This window comes from Lepisosteus oculatus, unplaced genomic scaffold, assembly GCF_040954835.1.
Source record: "Lepisosteus oculatus isolate fLepOcu1 unplaced genomic scaffold, fLepOcu1.hap2 HAP2_SCAFFOLD_40, whole genome shotgun sequence".
Classification (NCBI taxonomy): domain Eukaryota; kingdom Metazoa; phylum Chordata; class Actinopteri; order Semionotiformes; family Lepisosteidae; genus Lepisosteus; species Lepisosteus oculatus.
Genome location: NW_027167934.1, coordinates 1,693,335 through 1,714,167, shown reverse-complemented (window position 1 = coordinate 1,714,167; position 20,833 = coordinate 1,693,335). Strand labels below are relative to the sequence as shown.

At 45.2% G+C, this 20,833-nt stretch overlaps 12 non-coding genes across 12 annotated transcripts; 8 read left to right on the top strand and 4 right to left on the bottom strand.

The window, feature by feature from the left end:
* Nucleotides 1–665: 665 nt before the first annotated feature.
* LOC138228326 (U5 spliceosomal RNA) lies at nucleotides 666–782 on the top strand. The gene has a single exon (XR_011185406.1). It is a non-coding gene; the product is annotated as a U5 spliceosomal RNA (small nuclear RNA).
* A 227-nt stretch (nucleotides 783–1,009) lies between these two features.
* LOC138228182 (U4 spliceosomal RNA) lies at nucleotides 1,010–1,151 on the top strand. The gene has a single exon (XR_011185268.1). It is a non-coding gene; the product is annotated as a U4 spliceosomal RNA (small nuclear RNA).
* Nucleotides 1,152–2,321: 1,170 nt separating this feature from the next.
* On the top strand, nucleotides 2,322–2,463 carry LOC138228251 (U4 spliceosomal RNA). The gene has a single exon (XR_011185337.1). It is a non-coding gene; the product is annotated as a U4 spliceosomal RNA (small nuclear RNA).
* Nucleotides 2,464–7,298: 4,835 nt separating this feature from the next.
* trnas-uga (transfer RNA serine (anticodon UGA)) lies at nucleotides 7,299–7,380 on the top strand. The gene has a single exon. It is a non-coding gene; the product is annotated as a tRNA-Ser (tRNA).
* A 1,695-nt stretch (nucleotides 7,381–9,075) lies between these two features.
* On the top strand, nucleotides 9,076–9,146 carry trnag-gcc (transfer RNA glycine (anticodon GCC)). Its single transcript has one exon. It is a non-coding gene; the product is annotated as a tRNA-Gly (tRNA).
* A 5,429-nt stretch (nucleotides 9,147–14,575) lies between these two features.
* Nucleotides 14,576–14,717, bottom strand: LOC138228215 (U4 spliceosomal RNA). The gene has a single exon (XR_011185301.1). It is a non-coding gene; the product is annotated as a U4 spliceosomal RNA (small nuclear RNA).
* Nucleotides 14,718–15,370: 653 nt separating this feature from the next.
* On the top strand, nucleotides 15,371–15,442 carry trnag-ucc (transfer RNA glycine (anticodon UCC)). The gene has a single exon. It is a non-coding gene; the product is annotated as a tRNA-Gly (tRNA).
* An 833-nt stretch (nucleotides 15,443–16,275) lies between these two features.
* On the bottom strand, nucleotides 16,276–16,417 carry LOC138228181 (U4 spliceosomal RNA). Its single transcript, XR_011185267.1, has one exon. It is a non-coding gene; the product is annotated as a U4 spliceosomal RNA (small nuclear RNA).
* A 653-nt stretch (nucleotides 16,418–17,070) lies between these two features.
* On the top strand, nucleotides 17,071–17,142 carry trnag-ucc (transfer RNA glycine (anticodon UCC)). The gene has a single exon. It is a non-coding gene; the product is annotated as a tRNA-Gly (tRNA).
* An 833-nt stretch (nucleotides 17,143–17,975) lies between these two features.
* Nucleotides 17,976–18,117, bottom strand: LOC138228206 (U4 spliceosomal RNA). Its single transcript, XR_011185292.1, has one exon. It is a non-coding gene; the product is annotated as a U4 spliceosomal RNA (small nuclear RNA).
* A 1,558-nt stretch (nucleotides 18,118–19,675) lies between these two features.
* LOC138228205 (U4 spliceosomal RNA) lies at nucleotides 19,676–19,817 on the bottom strand. Its single transcript, XR_011185291.1, has one exon. It is a non-coding gene; the product is annotated as a U4 spliceosomal RNA (small nuclear RNA).
* Nucleotides 19,818–20,662: 845 nt separating this feature from the next.
* Nucleotides 20,663–20,734, top strand: trnag-ucc (transfer RNA glycine (anticodon UCC)). The gene has a single exon. It is a non-coding gene; the product is annotated as a tRNA-Gly (tRNA).
* Nucleotides 20,735–20,833: the final 99 nt, after the last annotated feature.

The following is a 20,833-nucleotide window of genomic DNA, read 5'->3' as shown; positions in this document are numbered from 1 at the left end:
AGCAAGCGAACCTCGAATTTCCTTGCTCCTGTTTTTATACCGTCAACATCTCTAACCTCAGTTCCATGGTGGACGGTGCAGTACTGCTTAAGCCAGGTGTGAATGTCCTCCGTCTTTGCCAGTTCCGAGAACATAACAACATGCACCGTTTTCCTCTCTCTCTGTGTCAGAGGCTGCAAGTTGATCTTCTCAAGGGCAGGAACTTTCCCTCTTTTTGCCTCAAACACATCCACACATTGTTCAAACAGAGAATAGGTAGCAAAAACAACCTCAAATGCTTTCTGACCTGGGAGAGCGAAGATGAAATCCAAGTGCCGAGGTTCAAAGCCACGTTCCTTCTGTAACACTTTTCTGCTGAACTGCATACGATCCATGAAGAGGTCATCCAAAAGCTCAAAACGTACAGCATTCTTGCGGGATCCAAAGGTTGCCATCTCAAACTGCAAAACAAACACTGCTTCCACAAAACAAGAAAACAATCCAACTACTCTAACTACAGGCTGATCAAGGTATCTCCCCTGCCAGGTAAGCCGAGAGCCGCAGGCGATGAGCCCAGAGCTGAACGGGCCCCACTGGCTCGTTTGTAAGGCCAGGTGCATTGCCAACCACGACCGGCAGGGCAGAGGCCTTGAAGGCGGCCTGGGCTCCTGCAGCTGTCCAGCCACGCACTCTGGTTTCTCTTCATCTCGTACAAATCTTTTGCCTTTTACTAAAGATTTCCATGGAGAGGAACATGAATGAGTTCCATACAATTTTTGTGCTTCCCTGCCTTCGGGTGGGGCGCAGCTGGGCTGGTCAAAGAGAGAAACTAAAACCGCTCACAATCGCTCTTATTACGGCGACTGTGGCCGTCTGCTCTGCGAGTCCTCGGTCTCCGCCTCTCTGATTGGCGCTCTTTTCTTTGGGGGGCGGGAATATGCTGTGAAATATGAAGCGTTACAGCAACGACATGCCATGAGACGATTGATAACGATTTCCATAGGATCCCCGCGGTTGCCTGGCAACCGTCAGCTTTGCGCAGTGGCAGTATCGTAGCCTGTGAGGTTTAGCCGAGGCGCGATTATTGCTAGTTGAAAACTTTTCCCAATACCCCGCTTCCGCCGGTTTGCAATACAATCGGCGAAAGCAATTTTTGACAGTCTCGTCAGAGACTGAGCAAGGTGTTTAAAGACAGATTTTGTCATGGTAACATCATGGTAGAAAGAAACAAGCTTGTTACGTCTCAACAGAAACGCTCTTTAGCTCTTTCAGCGTTATGCAGAGAACAGCGTCTGTCGAGATCACTTTTGAGTCAGCGCGAAACGCCGTGTGCTGTCAGTTTGATTTCATATTGCTCGTAGCGGCGCCCGGCTTTTGTCTGTCAAACGTTAGGTTGCGCTTCTTCATGCTGCATCGTCGGCATGAGTGGAGCTTTTTAAACGTCTGTACTTACTGCGCCCCATAAGAAATCGTTTGTCCCCGTTCAAAAGAGATTGTGCGATGCCCTGCAGCGTTCGCAAAGCAAACCTTTGACAGTTTGAAAAGAGGAATTTATTCTGCTTCCTGTGCGTGCAGTAGTTACAAAGTTGAACGTCTTTACACGATCTACTGCAGTTTTCAGTGGGCGGGCTTTGTCAGATGGCTTGGAAAAACGCACTGTGTTTCGGCTCGGGAAACATCATGAGCAGTGTCCTGCATGTTTTCTGTGTATAGCTGTCTTTTAACGCATACAGAATTCATTCGAAATCATTGTAAGATTCTCCCTCAGTTCCGTTGTGCAGTGCTTTACCTCTTTCAAAAGGCTTCACTTTCCTAGTCACATTCCAAGGCTCATCGAACCCGGGCTGTTTCCTCCAGCGGTATAGTATTGCAGTGAGACAGCACGATGCCTGCAAGACTATGTCACACTAAACGCCACAGATTGTGTTTGTCCGTTCGTGTCAGTCGTCCTGCAGCCACGGGAAGTGGGACACAAACATGCTGCAATGCTTTCAGGACGTTAGGATTTGTTTGTGCAACATCCGAGAAGAGTACTTGTGGCTTGAATGTGAACTGTACGTGCCCGCCCCCTTTCCTCTGTAGTGCATGAGTTCCTCCCGGCATGCCCTTCGTCATTGTTCTGTCATCTTGTATTTAAAGGGTTGTATTTCTGCTGCTGAAAATAAGCAACGGTTTTCTCACAACGCCCTTTGTTCCCGACGGAGCCCTTGTCTGTCATGAAATTCTTCAAAACCTCAAGCTAGAAGAAGAAGACGACAAATATGAAGCGTTACAGCAACGACATGCCATGAGACGATTGATAACGATTTCCATAGGATCCCCGCGGTTGCCTGGCAACCGTCAGATTTGCGCATTGGCAGTATCGTAGCCTGTGAGGTTTAGCCGAGGCGCGATTATTGCTAGTTGAAAACTTTTCCCAATACCCCGCTTCCGCCGGTTTGCAATACAATCGGCGAAAGCAATTTTTGACAGTCTCGTCAGAGCGTGACATAGTCTTGCAGGCATCGTGCTGTCTAACTGCAATACTATACCGCTGGAGGAAACAGCCCGGGTTCAATGAGCCTTGGAATGTGACTAGGAAAGTGAAGCCTTTTGAAAGAGGTAATGTCGACGCTTTTTTAACAGAGCACCAAAAAAGCGTCTTTTTTGAAGGCCTGGGTACTGAGCATTGGTGGTTCAGTGGTAGAATTCTCACTTCCCACGTGGGAGGCTCTGGTTCGATTCCCAGCCAAAGCAGTGGCTTTTGCAGCGAGCGGCTCCATCACTTGCATCCCCTTGCAACTCGCAACTGAAAACCCACTGAAGCAAAGCATTTGTTAGCCAGGTCAGTACCCGGATGAGGGTGAGCTACAGGGAAAAACAAAGTTTCCAGCTGGAAGCGGTGTTAATGGTGCCGGTGGGGGGGCGCTCAACCTGAGGTCTGTGCGGGTCCCAATGCCCCAGCATAGTGACGGAGACGCTGTGTTGTAAAAGGGCGCTGTCTCTTGGATGAGATGTAAAAACGAGGTCACAGCGCTCTGTGGTCATTAAAAATGACCACCAAAACCTTTGACAAAAGCTCTTGGTAATTGATGGTCTTCAATAATGCTTCTCCTTTAGGTACATTTTAAATCAGCTGAAAAATGCTGTGAAATGGGGGGTCACTTCACGCCAGTGTAGGATTTGGGTTACAAGAACCATGAAACTGCACGAGAAAGCCCGTACACTGAATTACACGGCTTTCTATTCAAAGGAGGGCAAAAGAAATTCCCTGAGTTCGATTTTTTGCAGCACAGAGAGGATTGCTGTCGTGAGGCTGGTTAGCTCAGTTGGTTAGAGCGTGGTGCTAATACCGCCAAGGTCGTGGGTTCGATCTCCATACAGGCCAGGTCGTTTTCTCCTCTCTTACAAAAGCTGTTAGGTTCCTTTCCGTGGTGAGATGGGTTGTCATGCAACGCTGCCACATAGTGCCGACAGACAATTAAATGACAAAAATGAAGAGAGTTAAAGCAGCTGGAAAGGTTTTCTTACAACTTTTGAGCTGACACAGTTTTGGAAAATGTTTTCTTCACGCTGCACTGTACCACATAGGCAGCCAAGAGTCTCCAAAACAAAACAGAATTGACAGTCATATAATGTCCATTAACCCCGGTTTTAAACACAGACTCATGTCTGCCATCATAAGAATATGAGTCCAATATTTTAGAATATAGTCAGAATGTCTTCTAACCTTACCTGTGGTGTCTTTAATCCCTATTGCTCAATGCATGGTGTACGTACTGCATACATGTGTCTTGAGAATGAGGAATGGGCCCCTGAGACATTTACCTGTTTCACAAATGATCGGATTTTACTAGAGATTCTGTTTGGGATTCAGATGTGCATTCGGACAGCAATTCCTTTCAAGAAATGATACGTTCTGGATGAGGTCAAAGGTGCTGGAACACTGTATTTAGGATGTGTTTGCAGTGATTGTGTCTCCTGCTTCAACGCAGTGATATATAGATGTGCTCCTGTAATTTATTGGTACATGCCCAGGGCAGTAAGTAGTCTGAGGATTTATTTCCAGAAGGCATAGAGCAGTGAAACAGTGAAGTAGTGCAGCACACTGGATCATTATATTATTAGAATCTATTCTACCTAAATTATTACATTATACACAACTTGAGCTCTCAGCACCGTACTGAGCCCAGGTGTTTTTCTAAAGCTGTCAGGTGCAGTTCATTTACATGAAGGAAATCTCTTACTGGGTACGATTACAATGCAGTAAGTAGCACAGGCTACTAAGGGAGTAGCCTGATGCGTTTAAAAACAACCAGCGCCAGGCAGGAGTCGAACCTCCAAACTCCTAATCCATCGTCAGACACATTATCCATTGCACCACTGGCCCTGGTGTGACACTGCAGGACTGTAACCCAGTGAGCTTAGCACTGCAACTAGTAAAATATTATCCCCGGTCCATTCTTTTCCAAAAGTGAGAAACACCTGTTTTCTACATTTTGTCTGTTTTAAAACCATATCTCTTTAAACCAAACCAAGAGTTTGTCTTTTGCACTGATATTCTGATTCATTTCGATTTCAAAGAAAAAAAAAACATTACCTTCCAAAGCATCATAAAATTGTCCCTTCCTCCAGACTCTACTTCTCTCTTGTAGTAGTACAGCAGACCTTTCCAGGTGATCAGATCACAGAGTCCGAAATGAGCTTCCTCCATCAAGCAAAGTACCTGAACATGACTCTGTCATCATGAAAGCGCCCCTGTAATAAAGAAATTAAATCCGAAATCAAGAGGGCAGTTGCCTACTGAAGTTCAAGAAGTCATAAATTTTAACCTAGCAACACATTAAAGGCTGCATCTATACAAGTACGATTCTAGAAATGCTCACCAGATTACGTTTTAAGAAAGAACTGCGCCTCAGGTTCCGCCGAGATCTTAACTCGGATGGCAGGATTCAGAGTCTGGAGTGTGGAATGATGGCGCACGGAGGGTCCACATACTGTGGATCCCTCAGTGATCTTCCGCGTGTTCAAACTGCCAGCGTGTGACTCCCCTGTCCCCCTGACCTCATTGCTCTGCTCTCGCCTCTCTGCAGCTGAGCCCGACTCATGGTAAAGTGGAAAAAAATATGCCCTCAACGTGAGATTTACTCTGGAGTGAGGATAGTTGTTACCTTCTTATCGTTGAAACGGATGTATGTGATGTGGCGACTAGTTTCTTCTCCATTAGCAGGCTTAAGGTTAAAGAAAAAAACATTGCTGACTTCTTTTTTTTTTGCCAGCCGCGAGCGCTGATTAGCGAGGTTTGTATTTCATGTTTTGCAAGTTGCATCCATTTTAAGAAAAACAAGTCATTCAAGACAGGAAATGAATACTTGCATTTAATTAAGTCTAGACGTAGGCGGTTGTCTGTAAGGACCAGTTCTGTTCGAGAAGACAGAACAAAGAATGCACCACTGGGATTCGGACCCAGGATCTCCTGTTTAAGAGACAAGCGCTTTAACCAACTAAGCCACGGCACCCCGGGAGTATTGTCCTTTTGCAGCCACTTGGACACGCCACTCAGACACATCTGCATTCGGTGTGTGCTCCGCCTGCTCGCTGAGCAAGTTGCCACCTTTACATACAATAGCAACATCGACACCAAGAGAAAGGATGACAAATGGCTTTTATCTGGAACTTTTCATGTCCAAGGAGCTCAATGTGCTTTCTGTGTACAACAGGGCCACTGAACTCCACACTGGCCACTGAACCACAGCAGTGGCTTGCTGGCTTGACATCTCCCAAGGAAAATGTTGAAATCGCATGTGGAACAGGAAAAGGACCCTCGAGTACGAGGGAAAAAAAAGAAAAAGATCATCTGGAGCGCGCCAACCCATTTCTGGACAGCCCAGTTCTGTTCACGAGGTGGCTGAGTGGTTAAGGCGATGGCTTGTTAATCCATTGTGCTCTGCATGTATGAGTTCAAATCCCACTCTTGTCGGTTTCCATGTCTGACATGTGTGCCCGTTCGACGTTGGCCCTCCTTTTGTTTGCTCCAGTACTAGAGCCTTACATTTTCTAGCGGTGGCTGAACATGGTATAGTAGGCTAACGTCGGTATCGAGCAGTGGCAGTAACAGTATTTACGTGCCACTGCTGCCAAGTGGCTCTGGGTTGAGACCGCGTTTTCACTTACTTGCAGCACAAACGGAGAAAGCGATTTTTGACAGTCTCTCGAGAGACTGCGCTAGGTGTTTAGGGATAGACTTTGTCAGTTCCCCCTGGGATGATGGCCTCTCAAATAGTTTGTGATTCCTCTAGACGTTTATACAGTAGAAGCCTGCTTCGTGGCTTAAATCCAAGCTAAGGAAACGAGTTAGAGGTCTGATGCAGAACTGCGAATTCAATGAAGGGGAACACTACAGTACATTGCACTGTATGTGTGAGGAAAGCTGCCCCCTTCTGTTCCTTGTCGACCGAACAGAGGACTGTAAAGGATACCGCCAAGAAACTTTAGGATGCTGGTTGGAATCCAGCTCCAAAGAAGCCCCTTTGGGTGTTATGTAATCAAAAAGTAAGAACAGAGAATCTCCCTTTGATCAAAAGCGCAACAGAACTGTTTTCCGTGGAGCAGGTTTCAGACCCGTAGACCTGTTTTATTTGTAGGGCAGGGCGCATTCCCAAACGCGAATCTCCTGTTTTAGAAATGCTTTGGGCGGCGTGAAGTGAAAATAAGAAGTGGGCTCCAGATGCACATGGAAGCAATCAAGTGTTTCATCCGAGCTGTTTCAAAGACTGCTCAACAGCTTTCCTTTTACAGAGGCCCAACGATTAATGATGGGGGTGCACCCTTCAATGTGCCTTACGACTCTAGGGAGTGATTGAGACGATTCGTAGCGTGTGTTCATTTCCCTCTATTCCCCATGTTGCAGTGGTAAGATGACGTAAATTCCTGCTTCGACACGTAACGGCGTTATAATCAAGTACAGGAGCTGAGGGCTTTTGTTTTGTTTCGTTTTCTATGGCGTTCGTAAGCGCGCAAAACAAAGACAATTCCTGCGTCTAACACGAATGTAAATGCTTTTGAAAGTGCAGTGTGGTGCAGCTTGTAAAATCCTTGTCCACATTTGTGGTTTGTTGATGTTTTTTCTGTCTGCCAAAGTTGCATTTTGACATCCGGACGGGGAGACTTTATCATTTGAACGTGAAGCCAGCCTTAAACCCTCTGAGGCGTGTCTGTCTGCCGGCATGTATCTTGTGAAAGGTTTTTTTTTTAACAGAGAGCGACTTTAAAAAGGTTTCCGCAGCCACCTCGCACTCCGTGTTAGATTATAGGAGGAATGCGGCGGCGGCGAGCTCGCTGTAGTCGTGGCCGAGTAGTTAAGGCGATGGATTTGAAATCCATTGGGGACTCCCCGCTCAGGTTCGAATCCTGCCGACTACGGCGTCTGCCGCACGTCACCTTGTGCCTGTGCGGCAAAGGCGAAGTGCCGCTTCTCCTTTCCTGGTACTATAAAAATGCTACATCGCTTGGTCCTGCTTCCATGGAAAGCAGTTCTTCAGGTAATTCTACTCTCTTACCAAAGCTGTTAGGTTTCTTTCCGTGGTGAGATGGGTTGTCATGCAACGCTGCCACATAGTGCCGACAGACAAGTGTGTTGCGGGAGAAGAGAAAAGTGTTTGAAGATTTAAGAGTGTCTTAGGTGGAGCCAAAATCAAGTGTCACAAATGCAAGTGGGAAGATTTCCAATGTTTAATATGGTCAAAATAAGCGGAAGTTACCAGCTGGTCCGGCACAGTCTGCCATGCTTTTGTCATATACTGTAAAGTGGTGTGGAACTGGGTGTCGAACTGGAGCCTCACCATTTGCATATGTGAGGCTCCAGTTATACATCGAGTGTCACATTAAATGACAAAAATGAAGAGAGTTAAAGCACCTGGAGAGGTTTTCTTACAACTTTTGAGCTGACACAGTTTTGGAAAATGTTTCCTTCACGGTGCACTGAACAACATAGGCAGCCAAGAGTCTCCAAAACAAAACAGAATGGACAGATAGGAGAAAATTCCCACTCGTCCTGAAGTTCCCAAAATCCAGCACTGAGCGTAAACAAAGTGTCTAAGTAGCGTGGGAATGCTAACCCTAACCCTAGCTGGAGTTTGAGCAATCCGGCACTGAGCGTAAGAAGATGAGTCAAAGTAACGTCTAATCGGATTAGTTTCCTTAGAGCTGGTTCAGAGTTTGCTCAAGAGTTTACCTTTCACAGATGCGCAAAGAAGAATGTTGGGGGTGCACGCTTCAAGGCGCCTTACAGCTGTAGGGAGTGATTCGAGACGATTCGTGGCGTGTGCTCGTTCCCATATACCGTACGACCCGGGGTGCAGTGCTAGGATGACGTACAATACCGCTTGGGCACGTAACGGGGTTATATGCAAGTGCAGGACGTGAGGGTTTTCGTTTGTTCGTTTTGTTTTGCTCTGCTTTGCTTTGTTTTGCTTTCCATCGCGTTGGTAAGAGCGTAAATAAAAAGGCGATTCCTGTGTCTACCACTAATGTAAGAGCTATTTCAAGTGCGACGTGGTGCGGCTTTTCAAATGCTTGTGGGCATTTCTCTGTTGTTGATTCTTTTTTTGTGTGTAACAAAGTGGCATTTTCATGTCCGGACGGGGAGACTTTATCATTCCGACATGAAGCCACCCTTAAGTCCTCTGAGGCGTGTCTGTCTGCAAGGCTTGTATTTTGGAAATGTTTTTTTGAAACGGAGAACGACTTTGAAATAGGCTTCCGCCGGCGCCTCGCGATCCAGGTAAGATTGTAGCAAGAACGCAGCGGCAGTGGGGCTTGCTGTAGTCGTGGCTGAGTGGTTAAGGCAATGGACTAGAAATCCATTGGGGTCTCCCCGCACAGGTTCCAATCCTGCCGACTACGTTGTCCACTTTCAGTCGGTGTGTTTCGGCTCAAGCAAAGAAGCGCGCCTCTTTGCTGTTCCTGGTGGTTTTAAAACGCCCAATCGCTTGTACCCGCTGCCTTAGAAATAAGTTCTTCAGCGTCCGCAAATGGCATTTTGCAGCTGGAAGCAGATGTCGACGCGTTTTGCACAGAGCACCAAAAAAGCGTCTTTTTTGAAGGCCCAGGCACTGAGCATTGGTGGTTCAGTGGTAGAATTCTCGCCTGCCACGCGGGAGGCTCGGGTTCGATTCCCGGCCAATGCAGTGGCTTTTGCAGCGAGCGGCTCCATCACTTGCATCCCCTTGCAACTCGCAACTGAAAACCCACTGAAGCTAAGCAGGTGTGAGCCAGGTCAGTACCTGGATGAGCTACAGGGAAAAACAAAGCTTCCAGCTGGAAGCGGTGTTAATGGTGCCGGCGGGGGGGCGCTCACCCTGAGGTCTGTGCGGGTCCCAATGCCCCAGTATAGTGACGGAGATGCTGTGTTGTAAAAGGGCGCTGTCTTTTGGATGAGATGTAAAACCGAGGTCACAGCGCTCTGTGGTCATTCAAAATGACCACCAAAACCTTTGACAAAAGCTCTTGGTAATTGATGGTCTTCAATAATGCTTCTCCTTTAGGTACATTTTAAATCAGCTGAAAAATGCTGTGAAATGGGGGGGCACTTCAGGCCAGTGTAGGATTTGGGTTACAAGAACCATGAAACTGCACGAGAAAGCCCGTACACTGATTACACGGCTTTCTATTCAAAGGAGGACAAAAGAAATTCCCTGAGTTTGATTTTTTGCAGCACAGAGAGGAGCACTGTCGTGAGGCTGGTTAGCTCAGTTGGTTAGAGCGTGGTGCTAATAACGCCAAGGTCGCGGGTTTGAGCCCTGTACGGGCCAGGTCTAGGTCCAGGTCCCTGTTTGTGAAACAGGCAAATGACTGTCTCAGGGGCCCATTCCTCATTCTCAAGACACATGTATGCAGTATGTACACCGTGCATTGAGCAATAGGGACTGAATACACCACAGGTAAGGTTAGAAGTCATTCTGAGGTGCCACATGTGAGGGATACAGCTAGGCATCCGAAATGTAGGGTTTGAGACCCTTCAGGAGTACTGCATCCTTTGAGACAGACCCGTGCATGTTAAACAAATGATCATTTCTTTCGGCATTAGGGACTAAATATACTAAACATATGATGCTAAAATGTTATTTTCACATATATTAATGTAATAAATGATTGCTTATGCTTTAGAAACAAATCTAATTAAAATAAAAGCTTAAGTTTTGTATTTATCTTGTACCATAGAACATGATTTTCTTTGTATTTCAAGCCCACAAAGTGTCCAAATGACGCACTACATGATATAAGGAAGATTATCACATGCATATCGGTATTATCTTTCTTATGAAAATGCATTCCTTTCATTACCTTTTACTTTTTAAAATGAACTCAAATTGAGTATAATGTAATAATTTAAGTAGAATAGATTCTAATAATATAATGATCCAGTGTTTTGCACTACTTCACTGCTTCACTGCTCTATGCCATCTGGAAATAAATCCTCAGACTGCTTACTGCCCTGGGCATGTACCAATAAATTACAGGAGCACATCTATATATCACTGCGTTGAAGCAGGAGACACAATCACTGCAAACACATCCTAGATACAGTGTTCCAGCACCTTTGACCTCATCCAGAACGTATCATTTCTTGAAAGGGATTGCTGTCCGAATGCACATCTGAATCCCAAACAGAATCTCTAGTAAAATACGATCATTTGTGAAACAGGCAAATGACTGTCTCAGGGGCCTATTCCTCATTGTCAGACACATGTATGGAATGCTTTCACCGTGCATTGAGCAATAGGGATTAAAAACACCGCAGGTAAGGTTAGATGTCATGTTCTATGATCATTTCTTTCAGCATTAGGGACTAAATATACTAAACGTATGATGCTAAAATGTTATTTTTACATATATTAATGTAATAAATGATTGCTTATGCTTTATAAACAAATCTAATTAAAATAAAAGCTTAAGTTTTGTATTTATCTTGTACCATAGGACATGATTTGCTTTGTATTTCAAGCCCACAAAGTGTCCAAATGTTCTATGATCATTTCTTTCAGCATTAGGGACTAAATATACCAAACGTATGATGCTAAAATCCTGAAAAAAGGATGTGCTCCATCTCGTCAGTAGATTGGATTCCAAAACTGATTTGGGTCAATATACATTACCTTTGAAATTAAAGTACAGTCTACTGTAGGGAACCATCAACTTAGAAAGCATTGGCCTTCCCTGGGGGTCAGGTAGGTGCAAAAGATAAACCTTTATCCTATCTTTATCTTAAGATAAGTGGCCAAGCAGTATTTTTCCAAGTTTCACCAAGCACATCATGTTGCCATAGTAGACAAAGTTCTATAAAATGTTAAATAACTTTTAAAAAAAGCATCTTGGTCTTACAGTACTGTACAAGGTGAATTAAACTGTCCCTGGTAATAAAAAGTAATTAGAAGCATCTCAGAAACTTTATCTCTAGAAACATTAGCTGTTTTATATCATGTAATTTAGTGTGATGTTGTCAGAATTCAAGGACATTAGCACACACAGAAATTGGTTCAGTTAAATCTAAAAAACACAGCTAAACATGGGTTTAAATGTAACAGAAGTCTTACCTCTTGTCAAAAGATTTAATTCAAGAAGCGATGTAATAAATGATTGCTTATGCTTTATAAACAAATCTAATTAAAATAAAAGCTTAAGTTTTGTATTTATCTTGTACCATAGAACATGATTTTCTTTGTATTTGAAGCCCACAAAGTGTCCAAATGATGCACTACATGATATAAGGAAGATTATCACATGCATATCGGTATTATCTTTCTTATGAAAATGCATTCCTTTCATTACCTTTTACTTTTTAAAATGAACTCAAATTGTGTATAATGTAATAATTTAAGTAGAATAGATTCAGGTAGGAAATATAGAGTCATGATGTTTATGGCTGACATCATTTCACATGGGTGAATTTTAAGCTAAGAAATAAAAACATTTACAATGAAGATACCATTGCTTAATTTTAAATGCCTTTAAAAAATAAATACCTCCTGAGAATAATTTGCCACTCCCAGATCCTTGGTAAGGTACTGTTTGAATCCAATCAGGAGAGGAGCATCCAGGGAGTGCTTTCTATAGAGTCCAGCTTGGGCCACTCTCTTCCGGCCTGCTGATACTTTTTAACTACTCAGGGCCTGTAAGGATATAAAACACCGGTTTAAACATTTTAGACCTATAAGACAAATTAGAATTTTAGTAAAAAATAGATACATCTGAAAAATAAAAAGTCTTACTGCTGATAGAGTTCTTCAGAGCTCACATCTTCCCCTTCCTTATCCGCTTCTGTTTCAGTTTCTAGAGCAGCCTCTGGCATCTCTTCCTCCTGGACTGCGGCCTCTTGCTCAGGGCCGCTGGAATGCAGGTAGATTCTTTTCAACATGCTTTTACATAATATGTTGTAACAATGATTTCAAAAAGAAACTACAGAAGCCTTACAGATTAAAAATATCTCACCTTGCCAATGTGTCTTCAGGCTTCCCATGTACAAAAAGGCCCAAGGACTCTAGCAGTCTTACAACCACTATCCTGTTTGCCTCACCAGACACGATCTCTATTCTGTGGTAATCCACGATGACCCCGTTCTTCAGGTGATTCATCATGTCCTCCCTCGCCTGTTGAGAGGCCATCCTGATGTTTTCTGCCGTGGCGTGCTTCATACACGCCCTCTTCAAGTGAGCAGGAAGCTGATCAAGAGTATTCAGGCACATCTTGCACACCAGGGGAATCCTCGCGGGTTTCCTTTGAAAATAAATAATACCATCTGTGTATAGAAACAAGCTAAGACTGATTTCTTAAATTATCCTTAATTTTCTCTCTCATAGTTTGAGCATAATGATTTTATTGCATTTATATAAGAATTGCTCATTGCTCCTAAATAAATAATGGTTTCATAAAAAAGTGAACACTTGGTCTCAGTCACAGACTTTCCAATAGAAGCCATTGTGGAGTTCAGCAACTGCAGGTCCTAGAAGTGGGGAAGGAATTTTAAAAGAGAAATTGAATTACAATACAGAAGGAATGGCTGAGGGATCACTGAAATATATATATACAAATTCCAAAGACTGAGTCCATATAGAAACAACTACCTTTCATTTTCAGTATAAGAAAAAAAAAACATTATCTTCCAAAGCATCATAAAATTGTCCCTTCTTCCAGACTCTACTTCTCTCTTGTAATAGTATAGCAGACCTTTCCAGGTGAGCAGATCACAGAGTCCGAAATGAGCTTCCTCCATCAAGCAAAGTACCTGAACATGACTCTGTCTTCATAAAAGCGCCCCTGTAATAAAGAAATTAAATCCGAAATCAAGAGGGCAGTTGCCTACTGAAATACAAGAAGTCATCAATTTTAACCTAGCAACACATTAAAGGCTGCATCTATACAAGTACGATTCTAGAAATGCTCACCAGATTACGTTTTAAGAAGGAACTGCGCCTCAGGTTCCGCCGAGATCTTAACTCGGATGGCAGGATTCAGAGTCCGGAGTGCGGACTGATGGCGCACGGAGGGTCCATATACTGTGGATCCCTCAGTGATCTTCCGCGTATTCAAACCGCCAGCGTGTGACTCCCCTGTCCCCGTGACCTCATTGCTCTGCTCTCTCCTCTGTGCAGCTGAGCCCGACTCACGGTAAAATGGAAAAAAAATATGCCCTCGACGTGAGATTTATTCTGGAGCGAGCCAGTGTTGCGCATAGCTGCCTTCAAAGCAGTTAACCCAGGTTCGATTCCCGGCCAACGCAGTTACGAATGTTTTCAAATGCTGTCATGAGCCTTGGATTGTGACTAGCAAAGCGAAGCCTTTTGAAAGAGCTAAAGCACTGCAAAACGGAATTGAAGGAGAATCTTACAGGGGATTCTGAGCAGAGTCTGCATACATGCAGTCAGATAAAGGTGCTGAAAGCTTGAGCTACTCTCAATGTCATGCTGCCCTTCCCCGGAGTAAATCTGTTACATTGTAAGAATGCTTCTGGCAGGTTCAAAAAGAGACCCTTGTTAATTGGAGAAATCAATGATTTCGAATGAATTCTGTATGCGTTAAAAGACAGCTATACACAGAAAACATGCAGGACACTGCTCATGATGTTTCCCGAGCAGAAACACAGTGCGTTTTTCCAAGCCATTTGACAAAGCCCACCCACTGAAAACTGCAGCAGATCGTGTAAAGACGTTTAACTTTGTAACTACTGCACGCACAGGAAGCAGAATAAATTCCTCTTTTCAAACTGTCAAAGGTTTGCTTTGCGAACGCTGCAGGACATCGCACAATCTCTTTTGAATGGGGACAAACGATTTCTTATGGGGCGCAGTAAGTACAGACGTTTAAAATGCTCCACTCATGCCGACGATGCAGCATGAAGAAGCGCAACCTAACGTTTGACAGACAAAAGCCAGGCGCCGCTACGAGCAATATGAAATCATACTGACAAGCACACGGCGTTTCGCGCTGACACAAAAGTAATCTCGACAGACGCTGTTCTCTGCATAAAGCTGAAAGAGCGTTTCTGTTGACACGTAACAAGTTCGTTTCTTTCTACCATGATATCACCGTGACCAAATCTGTCTTTAAACACCTTGCTCAGTCTCTGACGAGACTGTCAAAAATTGCTTTCGCCGATTGTATTGCAAACCGGCGGAAGCGGGGTATTGGGAAAAGTTTTCAACTAGCAATAATCACGCCTCGGCTAACCCTCACAGGCTACGATACTGCCACTGCGCAAAGCTGACGGTTGCCAGGCAACCGCGGGGATCCTATGGAAATCGTTATCGATCGTCTCATGGCATGTCGTTGCGGTAACGCTTCATATTTGTCGTCTTCTTCTTCTTCTAGCTTGAGGTTTTGAAGAATTTCATGACAGACAAGGGCTCCGTTGGGAACAAAGGGCGTTGTGAGAAAACCGTTGCTTATTTTCAGCAGCAGAAATACAACCCTTTAAATACAAGATGACAGAACAATGACGAAGGGCGTGCCGGGAGGAACTCATGCACTACAGAGGAAAGGGGGCGGGCACGTACAGTTCACATTCAAGCCACAAGTACTCTTCTCGGATGTTACACAAACAAATCCTAACGTCTTGAAAGCATTTCAGCATGTTTGTGTCCCACTTCCCGTGGCTGCAGGACGACTGACACGAACGGACAAACACAATCTGTGGCGTTTAGCGTGACATAGTCTTGCAGGCATCGTGCTGTCTCACTGCAATACTATACCGCTGGAGGAAACAGTCCATCTGGCCATGAAACTCATTTGAACGTCTAGCTACAGCAACTAACAATATCATGATTTATTCAGGATGTGTGGAATCAGCACATCCCGGAGACAGCTTCCGAAATCGTGAGCATTCTCTGGTGGTGTCCTGCAGGGCGCCTGTGGGCGTGCGTTGGTGGTATAGTGGTGAGCATAGCTGCCTTCCAAGCAGTTGACCTGGGTTCGATTCCCGGCCAACGCAGTGGCGATTGGTTTTAAATGCTGTCATGAGCCTTGGATTGTGACTAGCAAAGCGAAGCCTTTTGAAAGAGCTAAAGCACTGCAAAACGGAATTGAAGGAGAATCTTACAGGGGATTCTGAGCGGTGTTTGCATACACGCAGTCCGATACGGGTGCTGAAAGCTTGAGCTACTCTCAACGTCATGCTGCCTTTCCCCGGAGTAAATCTGTTACATTGAAAGAATGCTTCTGGCAGGTTCAAAAAGGGACCCTTGTTAATTGGAGAAATCAATGATTTCGAATGAATTCTGTATGCGTTAAAAGACAGCTATACACAGAAAACATGCAGGACACTGCTCATGATGTCTCAGTGGGTTTTTCAAAGCCATCTGACAAAGCCCGCCCACTGAAAACTGCAGCACATCGTGTAAAGACGTTCAACTTTGTAACTACTGCACGCACAGGAAGCAGAATAAATTCCTCTTTTCAAACTGTCAAAGGTTTGCTTTGCGAACGCTGCAGGACATCGCACAATATCTTTTGAACGGGGACAAACCATTTCTTATGGGGCGCAGTAAGTACAGACGTTTAAAAAGCTCCACTCATGCCGACGATGCAGCATGAAGAAGCGCAACCTAACTTTTGACTGACAAAAGCCGGGCGCCGCTACGAGCAATATGAAATCAAACTGACAGCACACGGCGTTTCGCGCTGACTCAAAAGTGATCTCGACAGACGCTGTTCTCTGCATAACGCTGAAAGAGCTAAAGAGCGTTTCTGTTGACACGTAACAAGCTCGTTTCTTTCTACCATGATGTCACCATGACCAAATCCGTCTTTAAACACCTTGCTCAGTCTCTGACGAGACTGTCAAAAATTGCTTTCGCCGATTGTATTGCAAACCGGCGGAAGCGGGGTATTGGGAAAAGTTTTCAACTAGCAATAATCGCGCCTCGGCTAAACCTCACAGGCTACGATACTGCCACTGCGCAAAGCTGACGGTTGCCAGGCAACCGCGGGGATCCTATGGAAATCGTTATCGATCGTCTCATGGCATGTCGTTGCGGTAACGCTTCATATTTGTCGTCTTCTTCTTCTTCTAGCTTGAGGTTTTGAAGAATTTCATGACAGACAAGGGCTCCGTTGGGAACAAAGGGCGTTGTGAGAAAACCGTTGCTTATTTTCAGCAGCAGAAATACAACCCTTTAAATACAAGATGACAGAACAATGACGAAGGGCGTGCCGGGAGGAACTCATGCACTACAGAGGAAAGGGGGCGGGCACGTACAGTTCACATTCAAGCCACAAGTACTCTTCTCGGATGTTACACAAACAAATCCTAACGTCTTGAAAGCATTGCAGCATGTTTGTGTCCCACTTCCCGTGGCTGCAGGACGACTGACACGAACGGACAAACACAATCTGTGGCGTTTAGCGTGACATAGTCTTGCAGGCATCGTGCTGTCTCACTGCAATACTATACCGCTGGAGGAAACGGTCCATCTGGCCATGAAACTCATTTGAACGTCTAGCTACAGCAACTAACAATATCATGATTTATTCAGGATGTGTGGAATCGGCACGTCCCGGAGACAGCTTCCGAAATCGTGAGCATTCTCTGGTGGTGTCCTGCAGGGCGCCTGTGGGCGTGCGTTGGTGGTATAGTGGTGAGCATAGCTGCCTTCCAAGCAGTTGACCTGGGTTCGATTCCCGGCCAACGCAGTGGCGATTGGTTTTAAATGCTGTCATGAGCCTTGGATTGTGACTAGCAAAGCGAAGCCTTTTGAAAGAGCTAAAGCACTGCAAAACGGAATTGAAGGAGAATCTTACAGGGGATTCTGAGCGGTGTCTGCATACACGCAGTCCGATACGGGTGCTGAAAGCTTGAGCTACTCTCAATGTCATGCTGCCTTTCCCCGGAGTAAATCTGTTACATTGAAAGAATGCTTCTGTCAGGTTCAAAAAGGGACCCTTGTTAATTGGAGAAATCAATGATTTCGAATGAATTCTGTATGCGTTAAAAGACAGCTATACACAGAAAACATGCAGGACACTGCTCATGATGTCTCAGTGCGTTTTTCAAAGCCATCTGACAAAGCCCGCCCACTGAAAACTGCAGCACATCGTGTAAAGACGTTCATCTTTGTAACTACTGCACGCACAGGAAGCAGAATAAATTCCTCTTTTCAAACTGTCAAAGGTTTGCTTTGCGAACGCTGCAGGACATCGCACAATATCTTTTGAACGGGGACAAACCATTTCTTATGGGGCGCAGTAAGTACAGACGTTTAAAAAGCTCCACTCATGCCGACGATGCAGCATGAAGAAGCGCAACCTAACTTTTGACAGACAAAAGCCGGGCGCCGCTACGAGCAATATGAAATCAAACTGACAGCACACGGCGTTTCGCGCTGACTCAAAAGTGATCTCGACAGACGCTGTTCTCTGCATAACGCTGAAAGAGCTAAAGAGCGTTTCTGTTGACACGTAACAAGCTCGTTTCTTTCTACCATGATGTCACCATGACCAAATCTGTCTTTAAACACCTTGCTCAGTCTCTGACGAGACTGTCAAAAATTGCTTTCGCCGATTGTATTGCAAACTGGCGGAAGCGGGGTATTGGGAAAAGTTTTCAACTAGCAATAATCGCGCCTCGGCTAAACCTCACAGGCTACGATACTGCCACTGCGCAAAGCTGACGGTTGCCAGGCAACCGCGGGGATCCTATGGAAATCGTTATCGATCGTCTCATGGCATGTCGTTGCGGTAACGCTTCATATTTGTCGTCTTCTTCTTCTTCTAGCTTGAGGTTTTGAAGAATTTCATGACAGACAAGGGCTCCGTTGGGAACAAAGGGCGTTGTGAGAAAACCGTTGCTTATTTTCAGCAGCAGAAATACAACCCTTTAAATACAAGATGACAGAACAATGACGAAGGGCGTGCCGGGAGGAACTCATGCACTACAGAGGAAAGGGGGCGGGCACGTACAGTTCACATTCAAGCCACAAGTACTCTTCTCGGATGTTACACAAACAAATCCTAACGTCTTGAAAGCATTTCAGCATGTTTGTGTCCCACTTCCCGTGGCTGCAGGACGACTGACACGAACGGACAAACACAATCTGTGGCGTTTAGCGTGACATAGTCTTGCAGGCATCGTGCTGTCTCACTGCAATACTATACCGCTGGAGGAAACAGTCCATCTGGCCATGAAACTCATTTGAACGTCTAGCTACAGCAACTAACAATATCATGATTTATTCAGGATGTGTGGAATCGGCACGTCCCGGAGACAGCTTCCGAAATCGTGAGCATTCTCTGGTGGTGTCCTGCAGAACGCCTGTGGGCGTGCGTTGGTGGTATAGTGGTGAGCATAGCTGCCTTCCAAGCAGTTGACCTCTGTTCGATTCCCGGCCAACGCAGTTGCGATTGGTTTTAAATGCTGTCATGAGCCTTGGATTGTGACTAGCAAAGCGAAGCCTTTTGAAAGAGCTAAAGCACTGCAAAACGGAATTGAAGGAGAATCTTACAGGGGATTCTGAGCGGTGTCTGCATACACGCAGTCCGATACGGGTGCTGAAAGCTTGAGCTACTCTCAATGTCATGCTGCCTTTCCCCGGAGTAAATCTGTTACATTGAAAGAATGCTTCTGTCAGGTTCAAAAAGGGACCCTTGTTAATTGGAGAAATCAATGATTTCGAATGAATTCTGTATGCGTTAAAAGACAGCTATACACAGAAAACATGCAGGACACTGCTCATGATGTCTCAGTGCGTTTTTCAAAGCCATCTGACAAAGCCCGCCCACTGAAAACTGCAGCACATCGTGTAAAGACGTTCAACTTTGTAACTACTGCACGCACAGGAAGCAGAATAAATTCCTCTTTTCAAACTGTCAAAGGTTTGCTTTGCGAACGCTGCAGGACATCGCACAATATCTTTTGAACGGGGACAAACCATTTCTTATGGGGCGCAGTAAGTACAGACGTTTAAAAAGCTCCACTCATGCCGACGATGCAGCATGAAGAAGCGCAACCTAACTTTTGACAGACAAAAGCCGGGCGCCGCTACGAGCAATATGAAATCAAACTGACAGCACACGGCGTTTGGCGCTGACTCAAAAGTGATCTCGACAGACGCTGTTCTCTGCATAACGCTGAAAGAGCTAAAGAGCGTTTCTGTTGAGACGTAACAAGCTCGTTTCTTTCTACCATGATGTCACCATGACCAAATCTGTCTTTAAACACCTTGCTCAGTCTCTGACGAGACTGTCAAAAATTGCTTTCGCCGATTGTATTGCAAACTGGCGGAAGCGGGGTATTGGGAAAAGTTTTCAACTAGCAATAATCGCGCCTCGGCTAAACCTCACAGGCTACGATACTGCCACTGCGCAAAGCTGACGGTTGCCAGGCAACCGCGGGGATCCTATGGAAATCGTTATCGATCGTCTCATGGCATGTCGTTGCGGTAACGCTTCATATTTGTCGTCTTCTTCTTCTTCTAGCTTGAGGTTTTGAAGAATTTCATGACAGACAAGGGCTCCGTTGGGAACAAAGGGCGTTGTGAGAAAACCGTTGCTTATTTTCAGCAGCAGAAATACAACCCTTTAAATACACGATGACAGAACAATGACGAAGGGCGTGCCGGGAGGTCGTTGCGGTAACGCTTCATATTTGTCGTCTTCTTCTTCTTCTAGCTTGAGGTTTTGAAGAATTTCATGACAGACAAGGGCTCCGTTGGGAACAAAGGGCGTTGTGAGAAAACCGTTGCTTATTTTCAGCAGCAGAAATACAACCCTTTAAATACAAGATGACAGAACAATGACGAAGGGCGTGCCGGGAGGAACTCATGCACTACAGAGGAAAGGGGGCGGGCACGTACAGTTCACATTCAAGCCACAAGTACTCTTCTCGGATGTTACACAAACAAATCCTAACGTCTTGAAAGCATTGCAGCATGTTTGTGTCCCACTTCCCGTGGCTGCAGGACGACTGACACGAACGGACAAACACAATCTGTGGCGTTTAGCGTGACATAGTCTTGCAGGCATCGTGCTGTCTCACTGCAATACTATACCGCTGGAGGAAACAGTCCATCTGGCCATGAAACTCATTTAAACGTCTAGCTACAGCAACTAACTATATCATGATTTATTCAGGATGTGTGGAATCAGCACGTCCCGGAGACAGCTTCCGAAATCGTGAGCATTCTCTGGTGGTGTCCTGCAGGGCGCCTGTGGGCGTGCGTTGGTGGTATAGTGGTGAGCATAGCTGCCTTCCAAGCAGTTGACCTGGGTTCGGTTCCCGGCCAACGCAGTGGCGATTGGTTTTAAATGCTGTCATGAGCCTTGGATTGTGACTAGCAAAGCGAAGCCTTTTGAAAGAGCTAAAGCACTGCAAAACGGAATTGAAGGA